Consider the following 15,938-nt stretch of genomic DNA (forward strand, 5'->3'; position numbering starts at 1 on the left):
AATTTTGGAAAAACACAATATTTTGTACTTTTTGCTATAATAAATATCCAAAAAAAAAAAAAAAAAAGAATTTCTTTTCAGTTTAGGCCAATATGTATTCTTCTACATATTTTTGGTAAAAAATTGCAATAAGTATATATTGATTGGCTTGTGCAAAAGTAGCGTCTACAAAATAGAGGTGGATTTATGGCATTTTTATTAGTATTTTTTTACTAGTAATTGCGGAGATCAGCGATTTTTATAGGGACTGCGACACTGATTACTGTATAAATGGCTCTGTCACAAGCGATCGTGGGTGCCCGGCAGTCATCACGTCCGCCGGGCACGTGCATTGGCTCCGGGGACATGCTGCGGGTGAGCATGCGTGCTTCCAGCGTCTCAAAGAGCTGACGTACAGCTACGACGGCTCACGCAGCAGTGCCAACCTGCTGCAGTATAACTGCGGCAGCTGGTTAGGAAGCGGTTTAATACTTTGGCAATTAAAGCTCATATCCAGTAAAAATGTAACAGCTCCCTGTTACCGCTACACCTGCACCCACCCAATCTTTGGCCCCTAAAACCTCTTTTACCAGTGGTGTCTGCCCCTTGTTTGTAAGACTCACAATGATGTCCTGATGATGGACACTTTTGGGTAGCAATCACTACATCAGGAAGCATTTTCCACACTGTAGAATTGATCCTCTCACAAAACAGGACCTGGAACCTGCCATGTCACATCAGTAGAGTTTTAGGTAAAAAATGTGGCGTTTTAGGTAGATAAAAAAATAAAATAAAAGATATAGGTTAGGTTGGGGAGGGTAGCGGGAAACATTTATTCTCCCTGAAGATAAGTTGTGTGTGATTGAAAATTTCCTTGAGGCATTTGATAACTTTTTGTTCAGTTTATTATTTGCCATTTAAAGTTTTAGTATACCCATAAACATATTTTTCAGCTGTTAGTCATTATTAAAGAGTTAAACCACCTCAATTTTTTTATATATGTGAAGCACCACCCCTGAGGGAGCCACTTGGTGATTTTTGGTTTCCCTGTTCTATGCCCAACTCCAAGAATGGCCTCAGGCCCTCTGGCACACCTGGTTAGTTATAAAACTTCTGCAAACACTTTCAAGAATGCAAGTGAAGAAAGTACCAATAGCCTGTCTGTGGATTGATATTAGAAACAGACAGACACAACTGGTAGTGAATTATGAGCTGAATATATTATCACGGTTTAAAGCATATAGAAAATTTACAACACGTTTAAACCTTGCTGCAAAGAATTAATATATTAGAAAAGATAACCTTCAATGCTTAGCAACTGTAAGTATAGAAAAGGCCGTAATCTATATGCCCTTAACACAGGCGCTGAGAGAGAGGAGAGAAGACTTCTCAGCTCCTTCTGGGTTGCAAACACCCTTGAGAGGCACACATACAAAGAAAAGAATGGGTTACACAAGTACAGTAAGCACAGTTCTGTGATGTTATAGGTCCTGAGGTGAAGAATTGTAGTGTCTTCTGCTAGCAAACGGTGGGGCCCTTGATTTAAGAGTAGGTTTATACAAGCTTGCGTGGAGCAGTAATCATCTAAAGAGTGCTGCGTGAACTGGCGGCGCTATATGGGTACCTTGAATAAAATAGGGATGATTGTAGACACGCACCCACACTCACTCAGGTTGAACTGGATGGACTGGTGTCTTTATTCAACCTTACTAACTATGTAACTATGTAACTTCGATTAGGTTCATGTCCCCAGACCTTGAGGCATCCTATCAAACAAGCACGCTGAACCACTTCCCTCCTGATAGGCTCTGTAGGGCATCTTCTATCGTTGGAGCGGTGTACTGATCAGGAATGGTCCTCCTGTTGAGCATCCGATAATCGATGCACAGCCTCAGAGACCCATTTTTCTACCGCACCACTGCTATGGAGGAGACATAAGGGCTTCCAGACTCCCTGATGATGCCTGATCTCTTCAGTTCTGCCAGATGCTCATGTAAATCTTCTAGGTCCCCCAAAGGGATCCGTCTGACTCTTTCCCTGAATTGCCTCTCTTCCTGAAGGCGAATCCTGTGCTGGGCACTTTTCGCACACCCCACATCAAACTCATCTTTTGAGAACATATTCTGCCATCTCAGGAGCTGGGCTTTGACCTTTTCTTTCCACTCATGTGATAGTGTGATGTTTTGTAGGTAAAACTGTTCTATGGAGATTTCTTCCTTCTCTCCCTTCCCCAAATTAGATGGTGAGACTGGGGTGGCTGGATTTACTTGTCCTAACAGCATTCGGGCTGGCGGTCTCAACGGCGAGGCCGTAAAATTCCGGATGTTGACAGGGATCTTCTCACGACTCCATTGCAGAGCCCTAATTGATATGACTTCTGGGATTACCTCCACTCTGTGTCCTCTCCCTGGTGGTCAGCTTCAAAGACAACAAAGGGGCCTGGTTGTTCCCTATTGAGCTTGACTGAAGCTTGTAGACACACCACCTCTCCAGGTTGTAGTGTCTTCTCACTTCTGTCCAATCGCCAAATCTTCCCCACTCCTTTAGCTGGAGCTCTCTGTTCTTCGACTAGCTGCTGATATACTTGTCTCAGCATAGGGTTTATGCCTTTGGTTGGGGTGTCAGACTTCAATACAAGAGGAGTGAGCAGCCTTCTGACAAGGTCAGTGTTCGTTCCTATTATCAGAGAACTCTTGTTGGCTCCTGATGGGCCAGGGCATACAACGGCTAAGGTATCAAACGTTTCTCTGGGTTCAGTCACAGAGGGGTTAAAAGTCAACCTAACCGGTAAGTATCCATCATATGGGAAATTTTGGGTTCCAATACCCCATATCTCTAGTTCCTCCAATTTCTGCAGGGGTAAGTGTTTTAGGTGTCGGTCGTAAAATTCTCTATATAGCAGGGTAACTTGTGCCCCCATGTCCAGAAGGGCCTTTATATAGATGCCTTCTACTTGAATTGACACGATGGGAGAATATCCCACTAGTTTGTCAGGGAATCTATGCGAAGTAGGGTAGTTAGTTTGTCCTGTCGTTTGTATTCGCGCCCACTTCTTGATGGGCTTCAGGTTTTGCTGGCGTCTCTGTTGGGCTCCACAGGGCTGGTATGCACCGACTCTCCGCGACTGGGCACTTGAGGTTGATGGGAGTGGATTGTCTGGTCGTTAAGAAACAGCAGTAAGGGCCCACTGCGACCGTTTAGGCTTCTGCTGTGGCCTCCCTGGGTCTTTTCCTTTTGAGCTAACTGCTGTAGGTGGGCACCCATTTGGCTTCTTCACCAGGGCCCTCTGAGGTTTCCTGCTGCCTTCTGGGAACCAGCTGACATGTTTTAGTGGACTTGTGCAGTTGTGTCGGTAATGACCCACTCCTCCACAATTAAAACAAACTATTAAAACAGATTAATTCAAGGCACTTCACCATCTCAACAGCCTTAAACCACCCTCGGGAACTTTTAAAAATAGTCGCCCAGACTATGAACCCAACCTGCCTTGAGCCCCGAGCAAATTAAACTCAAGAATTTTGCAATGAGCTATCAGACTTTTTCATCGACAAAATCGACAACATCTGGAAAACAATTCAACAGAAAAAAACTACCAACCTCAATCAACGAAAGCAAAAAGAGGAAATCGATACGAACATCACACAAGGACCGAAATTCTCGCTAATCCCAATCACCACTGACAGCACCAAAAACATCATCAGAAGCCTCAGAGACAGCACTTCACCAAACGACATTATTCCCACAAAACTTCTGAAAGAATGTTCCGACATCCTCACTTCCACTATAACACATCTCATAAATCAGTCATTCAAAGAAGCGACTGTCCCAATCACCCTCAAGCAAGGCATCGTCAAACCTCTTCTAAAGAAACCCAACCTCGACTCTAAAGACCCCAACTACCGCAGACCGATAACAAGTCTCAACACCATCTCCAAGGTCATGGAGAAAGCAGTTGTACAACAGCTACAACTCCACCTGGACACACACAAACACTTGGACCCCCTGCAATCAGGCTTCCGCCCAGGCCATGGCACAGAAACGGCACTCCTCAAAGTATGGGACGACGCCCTCGAAGCTGCAGATGACGGAGAATCAAGTCTCCTGGTACTGTTGGACCTCAGTGCAGCGTTCAATACAGTGGACCACAACACCCTACTCATCCGCCTCACAGAAGTAGCGGGAGTCACAGATTCAGAGCTACAATGGTTCGCATTGTTCCTGGAAAATCGCTCTCAGTCATTTTTGACCCAGAAATGTCAATGGATGCACAAATTGGATCAGTAGTCAGCGGATCTCACCAACTTCTTAGCCTGCTACGCAGACTTATCCCCTTCATTCCAAAAGAGGACAAAGCAGCAGTAGCTGGAACCATCATTAACTCCCGACTCGACTACGCAAACTCCCTCTACGCCGGACTACCTAAATATCAGATTGCATGCCTACAACTCATCCAAAACACAGCAGCAAGACTGATAACAGGAAAAAAACCCTGGGAATCCATTTCCCCATCCCTGAGGAGCCTATATTGGCTAACCATAAAGGATCGGATCACATTCAAGACCCTCTGCCTCACCTACAAATGCCTACATGGAAACGCGCCTCAATACCTATGCAAGAAAAAAACCCTACGTACCTAATCGCAGTCTTCGATCAACCCACCAAAACCTCCTCCACGTTCCCAAATCCCGCTTCAAAACAAAGCGAGAACAAAGATTCGCAGTGCATGGACCACGGCTATGGAACACTCTACCGACCAACATCCGTATGGAAGAAAACCATCAGGCCTTCAGGAAGAAACTCAAGACCTACCTCTTCTAACAAGAAGACTTGAACCATAGGTCTCTATGCAGAAACGACTGTAGGTTTTGAAGTCTGCTTGGGCTTTGAGATATTCTCGTTAGCTTCGTGGGGTGATCCTGGCTGCTAGCAGCATCATCATCTCCATCATTTGCGACACCTGGGATTTCAAGAGCTGTGTCATCACTAGTTGCACTAATCACTCTGACCTCAGTGACAGATTATGGCTTCAGGTTTCTTTTTTTTTACTCTGCAACAGAGCTTCTTCTCGCACCATCCAGATTAATTCAAGGCACTTCAAAATTCCACAGTTTTCAACTGGATCATAATAGGATGTAAGGGATAAGCCCCCTTAAAACCTGTTGTGCCTAGACCCTGTCAACTGACCTGGGATCTATACCTTTCTTTAGTAGTATCTGGTGCATTATCTTGTCAAGACACCTCATGTATTCTGACCGTTTCACCCCCTCATCTAGGTAGGTATGTTCAAACTGAGGAGGTCTTTTCTGTTCTCCCAAACACATCTTGCAAGATATCTACCCCACTCATCTAAGGCTTACATGGATGGCTGCAGCCATTCCTCAAAACTCCCTTCACTAACAGGAACTGGCTGTTTTCTAGAAAAGGTTCCCGGCTTTTGGTATTTGGACCCTGTGTATAGTGGACTACTCTTCTGTAACTTTGCCACAAACTCTTCCAAGGCGGCAATGAATTCCGGCCCTATCATGGCTACAGGTGTCGGTAAGATAGCTTTTGCTGATGAGGCTACTTGGCCTGAACTTTATGGGCTCACATCGACAGGATCCATCTTGATGCTTTCAAGGGTGTTGTCTTGCTGGTTTGCTATCAGAACAGGAAATCCTGGACGAGCCACCATGTGTAGCACCACCCCCAAAGAAGCCGCTTGGTGATTTTTGGGTTCTCTGTTCTATGCCTCAACTCCAAGAATGGCCTCAGCCCTTCTGGCACACCTGGTTAGTTATAACATTTCTGCAAAAACTTTCAAGAATGCAAGTGAAGAAAGTACCAATATCCTGGCTGTGGATTGAAATCAGACACAACTGGTAGTGATAAATGAGTTGAATATATTATCATGGTTTAAAGCATATAGAAAATTTCCAACATGTTTAAACCTTGCTGCAAAGAATTAATATATTAGAAAAGATAACCTTCAATGCTTAGCAACTGTAAGAATAGAAAAGGCAGTAATCTATATGCCCTTAACACAGGCGCTGAAAGGGGGAAAAGAAGACTGGTCAACTTCTCAGCTCCTTCTGGGCTGTAAACACCCTTGAGAGGCACACATACAAAGAAAAGAATGGGTTACACAAGTATGGTAAGCACAGTTTGGAGCAGTAATCATGTAAAATGTCCCGTTGTGTAGACGGGATATGATAAAATATATTGCGGCGCTAAAAGAATGTCCAAAAAGATCTGAAGAGTGGGAGGAATCAAATCACCAGACACAGTGTAGACGTAGAAAGGGCACTCGTCACCACGTGGTAATGTAGTCTGCTTACCAGAAGGCAAATAGGATTAAGCATGAATGGATATTTCTCAATGGCATCCAGCAAATCCAGCTCCCTGGAACCCCTCGTCAGACGACACCCTCCGTGTAACTTCCTTTACACTTCCACAGCTCCCAATGATCACAACAGAGATAGGGCTTCCCAATAAGTAGTCATCATAAACGAAGAAAAATGAAGGACCCATAATTAAGCCTGTATTGATAATAAAAAACTAACTTACAGTTAGAAGTTCAAGTTAGCATGCATCAAAAAGGACTATCGGCTGCAGCATTCAGCGTGCGGATGTCAACCTGCCTTAACTTTTAAAAGGACAAACTACTAGAGATGGCAACTCCAAACACTAAAAAGGGAAATTGATGTCTGCATGCAGTGTCAGTATGGTGTCAAGAAGGATGTTGGGTTTACACCCGCTCCCCAGTCCTATTTGCGATGATACAACGATAGTCCCAGGTGCTGGTTCAGGCTCCCGATGCCCCTAGCGATGTTGTAAGGCACTGGATCTCTTGCTGATGGCCTATCGAGATGACTGGTAGCAAAACTCACAAGGTGAACAGGCAGTGGTCGACCTGATACCCGGACTGGTATCTCGATCCCTGTAAGGTGTGGGTCGTCTCCGCTGAGCTGAGTGGAGCTGGGCTGCTGAGTAGGGTCCCTGGACTAAATAAATAGTGGAGCACATGGCTGTCTCTGCTCCTGGCTCCCCTCAGGCGTCCTCACTCCTCTGACTCCAGGCAACACTCTCCTGGCCTTCTCTGGAAAAGCTTGGCTTTCTCCCCCTCTGATGCTGCCAGAGTCTCACTCTCTCAGTCTCCTCAGTGGTTTTCCTCACACCTGTCACCTCACCACACTCTCTCTCTCTCTCCCTCTCTCTCTCCTCAGACCTCTCTCCTTATTCTCCTCACAGACTTTTTTCTGGGCTTCAGGATATCTCTCCTCTGTTGGGGCACACAGTCCCTGGTGTCAGGGTGTGTCTCTCTCCTCACTCTGGCACCTCAGTTCCTTTCCCTCACACACTCCTCCTCTCCTCACTGTTAAGTGTCACTGTGTTCCAGCAAAGGACTTTTTGAGCCTTGGTATCACCCTCTCTTTTAAGCAATCTCCTCTTCTCTGCCTCCTGTCAACACTCTCTCTCTCTTTTACCGCAGTACATTCCTCTCTTCTGTCCCCTCAGCACTTCCTGAAACTTCCCTTTTTCCCAGTGTCTCTCTCTCTCTCTGTTTTCTGGAAGGACCACTCAAGATCTCTCTGTCTCCATCTTGTGGCCAAAAGGAGGAATTGCATTACAACATGCCTGCTACATATATTTCCCTATTGATAAGATATCTTGGTTGGTGTTCCTGGGTATGCACACATGCTGTGACCATTGTGAGAGGTTCTCCCTTATCTCCATTATCAAAAGTATGGAGAATGCAACATATATGCAGAAAAATGCAAGGGAAGATGGACATTTTCCAAACTCCCAGGTGCAAGGAATTAAGTCAGGAGCTATAGTTGATGAAGAATCCAAGGAAATAAGAAGCCTGAACCTGATTCTGCACACCTTGCTATATCCAACATTTCACTTTAGGTTGGATTGACCCTTTAAACACACAGTTTTTAAGTTAATCTATAACTTCTCCTTCTGTATGTGGATGATGGCACTGTAATTATTTTAATTTAAAAAAATATCTATTTTCCTAATCAATTCAATATACAGTCATGTGACCCAGATCTTTCCCAACCTGTCTGCAGGGAAACAGTGCAAGGACAAGCTTTTTGTCCTTTGCTGCTGGAATGCAGAGCAAACAAATAATATCAATAAACTTTTTTAATTGTTTGTAATCACCCTACAAAATATATTTGAAATCAAAACTTTATTATTTTTGGCAATAACCTGATGTGAGTGGATTTCTGTCAATCACAGGCTGTCACACGCCTTCAGCCTGTGTCTGTTATGTGTATGTGAGGGAGGTAAAGCCTCCTTCAATCAAGATGTAATAGCCCACCCTACTATGTTTAACTGTTTAGTGGGCAGGGAGGAGGAGGGAGGGAGTGGGCTGTCATTTACCACTGTGTATACACCCACATGTGTAACTCTATAGTGACATGAGTTACTCAGATGTGATCAAGGAGGAAATGCTCAGCATAGAAGCACACTGAAAACTGACATTGTGCACGAGCTGCCAACAGCTGCTATGCAGAATCCCCAGCTGCAGTGGTGACATGAACAGGAGGGAGGCATAGAGAACAACAGAATCAACTTCAAGTTGTTTTTACAATATACATAAAATAAATCCTATAGTCCTCAGTGAGTATGAACAACATGTGATACAGCATTAATTGATAGTTTGTAATTATGTTGGTTTAATGACACTTTAAAGTCAGTGGTGCAAGGAGCATTTTAGCCCTTTAACAAATTATCCCTCAAGAGAGTGGTCTATTGACAGTATGATGGCAGTAATAAAAAAAAAAAAACATCTACCCAGATAGCAAGCAATTGAGCTGCAAGTTTGAAAATGACTTGCTAAGCTATTGCTAGACTTGCCAGGTTTCACATGTTTGTTTCACAATTGCCGCAAGTCCGCATTGCATGATTCCAGATCAACTTTCAAGCATTCTGCAAGTCTGCTGCAAGTTTTGGTTCAGTTATGTTGTGCTATAATCATCCCACCACAGGGGTCATTGTGACTGAATTTTCATGCTGTAGACTTGCAGAGCTCCTGCTGTAAACTCACCACTGTAACTTTGCTCTTGCTAGAGACCTGCCACGCAACTTTGCTACAAATTGGAAAAGTGTCAACTAGAACTTGTGCTTCAAGTTCTCTGTAAGTGTAGAACTTGCCAGTGACAATATGCAGAAAGTTAACAGACTTACAATTCAATGCTGCCACAAGTTTGTGGCAAGTTATCCTTGCTATCTTAGTAGACACATTATGGTGAGGTGGGCCAAAGGGAACTATTACATCCCCCAAAACTCTGTAATAAAAAAGCACAACCCCTTAAACAGTTAAAGCTGAATTTTAGCTAAAAAATAATCCCTACAGCTTTAGTCACATCACTTACCTGTAAAGAAGTATGCCCCACTTTGTGCAGACAGCTGGATCCTAGAGAAATGTTCTGCACATGAATGCCTGTCCTCTTCCTGTCCCTGAACTTCTGGTGCTGCAATAGTTAACAGTTTATGTTTTCAGGCAGAACAGCAGTACAGATGGTCTAATGGGGACAAGCACCCTTCTTCCTCCTACTCCATTAAGACACGCTCTTTCATTACATTGTCTGCATCACAATCTGTGAATGGGAGAGCCTGATCAGTCAAAAGATTCTCTCCCCAGTTCACAGATTTATTACAAGCAGTGTAATCAATGAAGTAACTTTTCTCAGTGGAGTAGAAGGAAAGTGAAGGTGTGTCCCCATTGGACCAACTGAACTGCTGTTCTTGTTGAGGATACGAAGCTCTTAACCACTGCAGTGCTGGAGGTTCAGAGACAGGAAGACAACAAGGCATTTCTGCACAGAAGATTTTTCCAGGATCCGGTTAGCAAAATTTCAGCTTAAAGAAGTATTGATAATACCAATATGAATTGTATCTCTATTTGTCCAAACTTTTGGTTTATTTAAACAAAACATTTGCTTTAACCTAGGCAAAATCAATAGAAAAATTGTACTTGTACTCAGATTTATGAAAAAGAATGGAAGATAAATACAATTCATGTTTTGATACACTATAGCTTTTAGATCACTTCCAAGGTGTGATTTCTTAAATAAAGTTATTTTTAAAAGATTTTCTAATAGAAATAGTAGACTGTGGAAGTCTCCTTTGTTCTAAATCTAGCCTCTGGTTTAGATCCTTTAGTTTTGCAACACATTCCCCAAAGGAATTCTTGAATTCATTCACCATTAATCATGCAATAAGTATTTGGTGTCATTTTTTTGTAAAATAGCAGTGAGGCAACATTGTACTCTGCATGATTTATGCCATTAGGAAATCTCTAAATCACTGGTGTTGCACACATTTCTCCCTTAAGCTAACCTCAAGATCAGTGTAAAATCTATAAAATGGGTATAAATACACTGCATCTATTTTTAACATTTCATTTGGTGTAAAAATTGCCGATACCAGTAGATTTCCTGTACATTTGTAATTATGCTCTCAGTCCATGCACCTGCTTGATTACACAATAGTATTATACTAGAGGTTTGCATGAGTTTGGGCTATATAACTGAAATACAACAGTACTGGCACTGAGCACCATAAACTGGCATCTGGAACATATCTAGGGGTGTCTACATGCATAGCCATTTCCTTTTCAGAGAGCTTCTATTATGCTAATACTGATCTTCTATTTAGAAGTTAGTTCTTTAGACCAACCCCTCCTGCTTTCTGTATCTTGTCAATTGCTACTAAATATGATGGATGACCTCAGTAATAAACAGCAAGGCATGGGAGGTGAGAAGGGAAAAAAGGCTAGTCACCAACTTCTAAGATAAAGCCCATTGTCGGTTTGCCTCGAGATAAATGCTCTCAACTAGAGTCTTGAATAATGGCAAGCTAAGACAATGAGTTTACTAAAGAACCCACAAGAGCTACTCATTTGACATACAGTATAGTGCCATGTAGTGACCATTGTCACTGAGATTAAAAATAATTGTAAGTTGGGGGCAGGAGGCGGAGCCTAGCGGAGCAGACATGCATTGTTAGACCTCCACACCGCTGAGGAGAGAAGAGAAGGACAAAGCGGAGCCTGCAGGCTCAAAAGGTATCCATTTGAACCTTTTTGCCCCAGGGAACAAACTGTGAAAGTTTGGGCAGGAAATATGGTACTGGGAGGAAACCGTGGCAGAAATAAAAATCACCTCACAAAGAGCTCACAGGCACTCACTGCAGCTGAAGCAGCTCCAGTCACCTCACAAGATACAGCATCAGGGCGCTCTCACAGACAGAAAATGTCACAGCAAGACTCTCCATTTGAGTCAGATACAGAACAAATCCTCTCACAAACTTCTCCACAAGCCTCCTCAGTATCCCCAGTAATATTATTACAATTTGAAAAGATGCTTCATAAGGCTTTAAAACAAACCTCAGACCAAATAACAAAAAGCCTAACCAAAGAAATAAGAGAGCTGGGAAACCGCACCGCAGCCTTAGAAATAAAAATGGATGAAATTAAAATTACAACCCAAGAAAATATAACAGAATTGGAACAATTAAAAAAAGAGAATTTAATACTTCAAACTAAGCTCGAAGATTACGAAAATAGAGCCAGACGTTCAAACTTGCGCATAAGAGGAATACCTGAAACTGTGACAGACCTGCAATCTACTATTACTGCTCTATTACAAGAACTAAAGCCAGATATCCCTATTGAACGTTTAGAACTGGACAGAGTACACAGAGCCCTCACAGCCAAAAAGAAAGATGGACCCCCATGTGATATAATCACAAAATTTCATTATTACAGAACGAAAGAACAAATACTAATTGCTGCAAGAGAAAAAAAGGAACTTAATTTTCAAGGACACAATTATCAAATTTTTGCTGACCTATCCCAACTTACTATTACTAAAAGACGATCCATGAAACCCCAACTAATGGAACTGCAACGCCACAACATTATGTATCAATGGGGCTTCCCCTTTTCAGTCAGATTTAACTACCAAGCTACAATTTACATAAGCAGATCAGCAGATGAACGACAACAAACCCTTTTAAAATTAAATCTGACAGAACCCACAAGCAGCAACACTCCCACACGCAGAAGAATGGCGTCATCTTCACCTTCAGGCAGCACCCAGAAAATTTCAGAACAAAATGGGAATCATCATTCTCACAAAAGAGGCCGTTATGCCACATCATCCATGGACCAAGAAGATTCAATGGACTGACATCCTAATTCCTGATATCTCTTCATTTATTATACTAAGAGATGGTTCTCTATAAAAAACCTGTATTTATAACTGAATGTAACTGCATTCTGATAGTCACACACTGTGTGGGATCATCTTACATTCCAGTTATATTTCTTATTACTTCTGATTCATATAGCCTTAGAATATATAAGTGAAATAAGGAAATTCTTGTTCAGTTATATATTATCAGGTAATAACAATAGATTTATTACTTTTTAGGACAAATATGTTCAATAATCCAGAAGTAATGGAAGCTTTTTCTTTCTTTTCTTAAAACAAATATATTATTACCTAACTAGTTCCTAGAATTATGTTTTTGTTTATTCTAATCTGAAGCAATACAACCTCAATTTTATGAGTTAACATATCTAAACAGTTACATATGAATAAAATATGTAATTGTTTACTCTAAAAGGGTTAAAATCCCAAAATAATTCAAACTATCTTCATCAATACCAAAGTTATTAACAGTACCTTTCTAACTGAATTATTTAGCCTAGGGCAAGACTAACCATATACAACCACCCTGGAATAAATCATTTCAACAAAAACTATATTCTGCACTCCAATTAATGAAACATCATTTTGATGTCTTTTGACATAGCACTTCTCTCCTGTAAGCGGAAGATCCGTGTACCCCCATTAGCCCTCCTCATTCTCCCAACCATATTATGTGGGAGTGTGATGAAGGCACTTATTCCCCTGAGAGAGATATTTATTCTCTTTCACGGGTAAATTGTGATTACTTGCAAAAAATAGTTTATACAATGTATCATCTAATCTCATATGTTTTTTTGTTTACTCTTTACTCCAGAATTCACTGGTTTCTTTTCTATCTATTCATCTCTTCAGTCCACACAGGTTGATCTGTGCAGTCAGCTCTGCATAACAAAAAGTAAGTCAAAACTATTTGATCTATTGCCATGGCACCACTGAATATACTTTCCCTGAATGTTCAGGGAATAAATGTCCCTCAAAAAAGGACCAAAGCCTTCCGTACTTTCCATAACATAGTATGCCTCCAAGAAACACACTTCACCAAAGATTCTACTCCAAAATATATTTCTCCTTTTTATCAACAAATTTACACGGCTTCTGCCTGTACCAAGCAAAGGGGAACTCTAATTGCATTTCACCGATCCACACCATTCACCTTATCATCAGAAATTAAAGACCCAGAAGGTAGATACCTGATACTCATGGGTTATATAATGGATACAGCAATCACGGTGATTTCCTACTACGCTCCTAACAAACAACCTACACCATTCCTCTCACATATATTACAAGTGATTAATACACACAAAATAGGAACAGTAATAATGTGTGGGGATTCGAACCAGGTCCTCCTCCCATTTCTAGATAAATCACCTTTTACACCATCCAAAATAACCTCTAGATTACCTTTTTCTCAACTTCTTTCCAAATACAATCTGGTAGATTCATGGAGAGAAAGTAACCCGATGAAAAAGAAATTCACTTATTTCTCGCACCCTCATCAAACCTTCACCAGAATAGATCATATTTTTCTAACAATAGGAATGATACCAGAAATTATTGCATCAGATATAATTCCGATTCCGTGGTCTGACCATAATGCAGTATACACTACTATAGCCTCAGCCATACCAAAAGCGCATGACCCAACGTGGTACTTACCGGACATAATGCTCAAACACCCACTACATCAGATGGCCATTGAACAAGCTTTAAAGGAATACATATCAATTAATAATACAACAGACATCTCCCCAATAACACTGTGGGAAGCTCATAAGCCTGTCTTGCGTGGTACAATACAAAGACAAATGGCACTATTTAAACGGGAACGCAAAAATCTAGCAAAAAAACTAGAACTCAATTTTAATGCAGCCTACATATCATTTCAAGATAATCCATCTCAGAGTACAAAATCTCATCTGGAAAAATCTAGATTGGAATACGATCTATTTCTCACTGAGTCAGTTGATAAATCCCTCAAACGCTCCAAACACAATTTCTACATGAATACAAACAAACCAGGTACATATTTGGCTCGGGCATTAAATTCAACTAACAAATCTTTCAAACCAATACGTTTGAAATTATCAAAAAATGTTTACACTTGTAATCCAGTTAAAATAGTCCATAAATTTCACTCACATCTCGCAACTTTATACAAGACAAACAATGAATTTAATCCTACAGAGGCTGAATCCTTCTTCTCAAAAATAACCTTACCTGAGTTATCTCAGAATCAAAAAAGCAGTTTGGATGAGCCTATAACTATAGATGAAGTTGCTAACGCCATAAAAGACCTAAAACTACTCGGCTTTATACTATAAAACATTCTCAGAAATACTCTCTCCCATTCTCACTGAAACTTTTAACAAACTTCTAGATGGACATTCTTTTCGGCAAGAAACACTAATGGCAATTGTTTGTATGATCCCAAAACCCCTTTCTGATGATACTTCCTGTGTGAATTATCGGCCTATCTCTCTGTTAAACCTCGATATTAAATTATTAGCAAAAATAATAGCAAAACGCCTCAATAGCATTATAGGAAAATTAATACATAGAGATCAAGTAGGCTTCATGCCAAATAGACAGGCAGGCGATAGTATACGCAGGGCAGTGTTATTGGCACATATTGCTAAAAAACTGAAAATCCCTTTATGTTTTCTATCTCTCGATATTAAGAGGGCATTTGACACAGTATCCTGGCAATATATGCAATATTCATTACAAAAATGGGGTTTTGGACCTCACTTTTTAACATGGATCAAAGCATTATATAATAAACCCAAAGCCTATATAAAATATGTTGGATACAAATCTGAAGCCTTTAGTATCGAAAGAGGTACCCGACAGGGTTGCCCATTATCTCCCTTATTATTTGCCCTTATACTCGAACCCATGGCCCAATACATCAGAACAAACCAAACTATAACTGGCATTGAAGTAGGAGGTATTACACACAAATTATATATATTTGCAGACGATATATTACTTTTTCTATCATCACCACAGGTCTCTGGTCCTAACTTAATACCAGCTCTTGATGGATTTGCAGCCCTATCCGGCCTTATGATTAATCCTAAGAAATGCCTAGTGCTTAATATTTCACTCACAAACATGGAATTGATCCCGGCTAGGGCTGCACTCCCATTCACATGGGCAGAAAAATCAATCCCATATCTTGGAATTCATTTAACAGCATCTCATTCTGACTTATTCTCAACCAATTATCCTCCTGTATTAAGACAGATCACAAATCTAATAAAACAATGGTCGCAACTTCCTTTATCCTGGATAGGGAAGATTAATGCAATCAAAATGACTATTCTACCCAAATTGCTTTATCTATTCAGAGTCCTCCCTATTCCAATTCCTTCCTATTTTTTGAGAATAGTACAAAAAAGAGCAACTTCGTTTATATGGGGCTCTTCTAAACCACGTATACCTATACACACAATACATCTTCCCAAAAATAAAGGAGGCCTGGGATACCCTAATTTTACTAACTACTACAGAGCAGCACATTTGGCCAGTCTGTCCAAATACCATGCAAAACAGGAAATCCCATTATGGGTATTTATAGAGGCTTCAGAAAATGACCCTCTATTAATATCAAATTTATTATGGCTTGATCCTAAAGACCGCTTTAAAATTCATAATCCCATAACTAAACACTTCTTATCTCTCTGGGATAAACTAAAAACCAAATATCAGTTACAATCTCCACACAATCCTCTCCTTTCTTTT

Source organism: Aquarana catesbeiana, linkage group LG01 (assembly GCF_042186555.1).
Source record: "Aquarana catesbeiana isolate 2022-GZ linkage group LG01, ASM4218655v1, whole genome shotgun sequence".
Taxonomy (NCBI): Eukaryota; Metazoa; Chordata; class Amphibia; order Anura; family Ranidae; genus Aquarana; species Aquarana catesbeiana.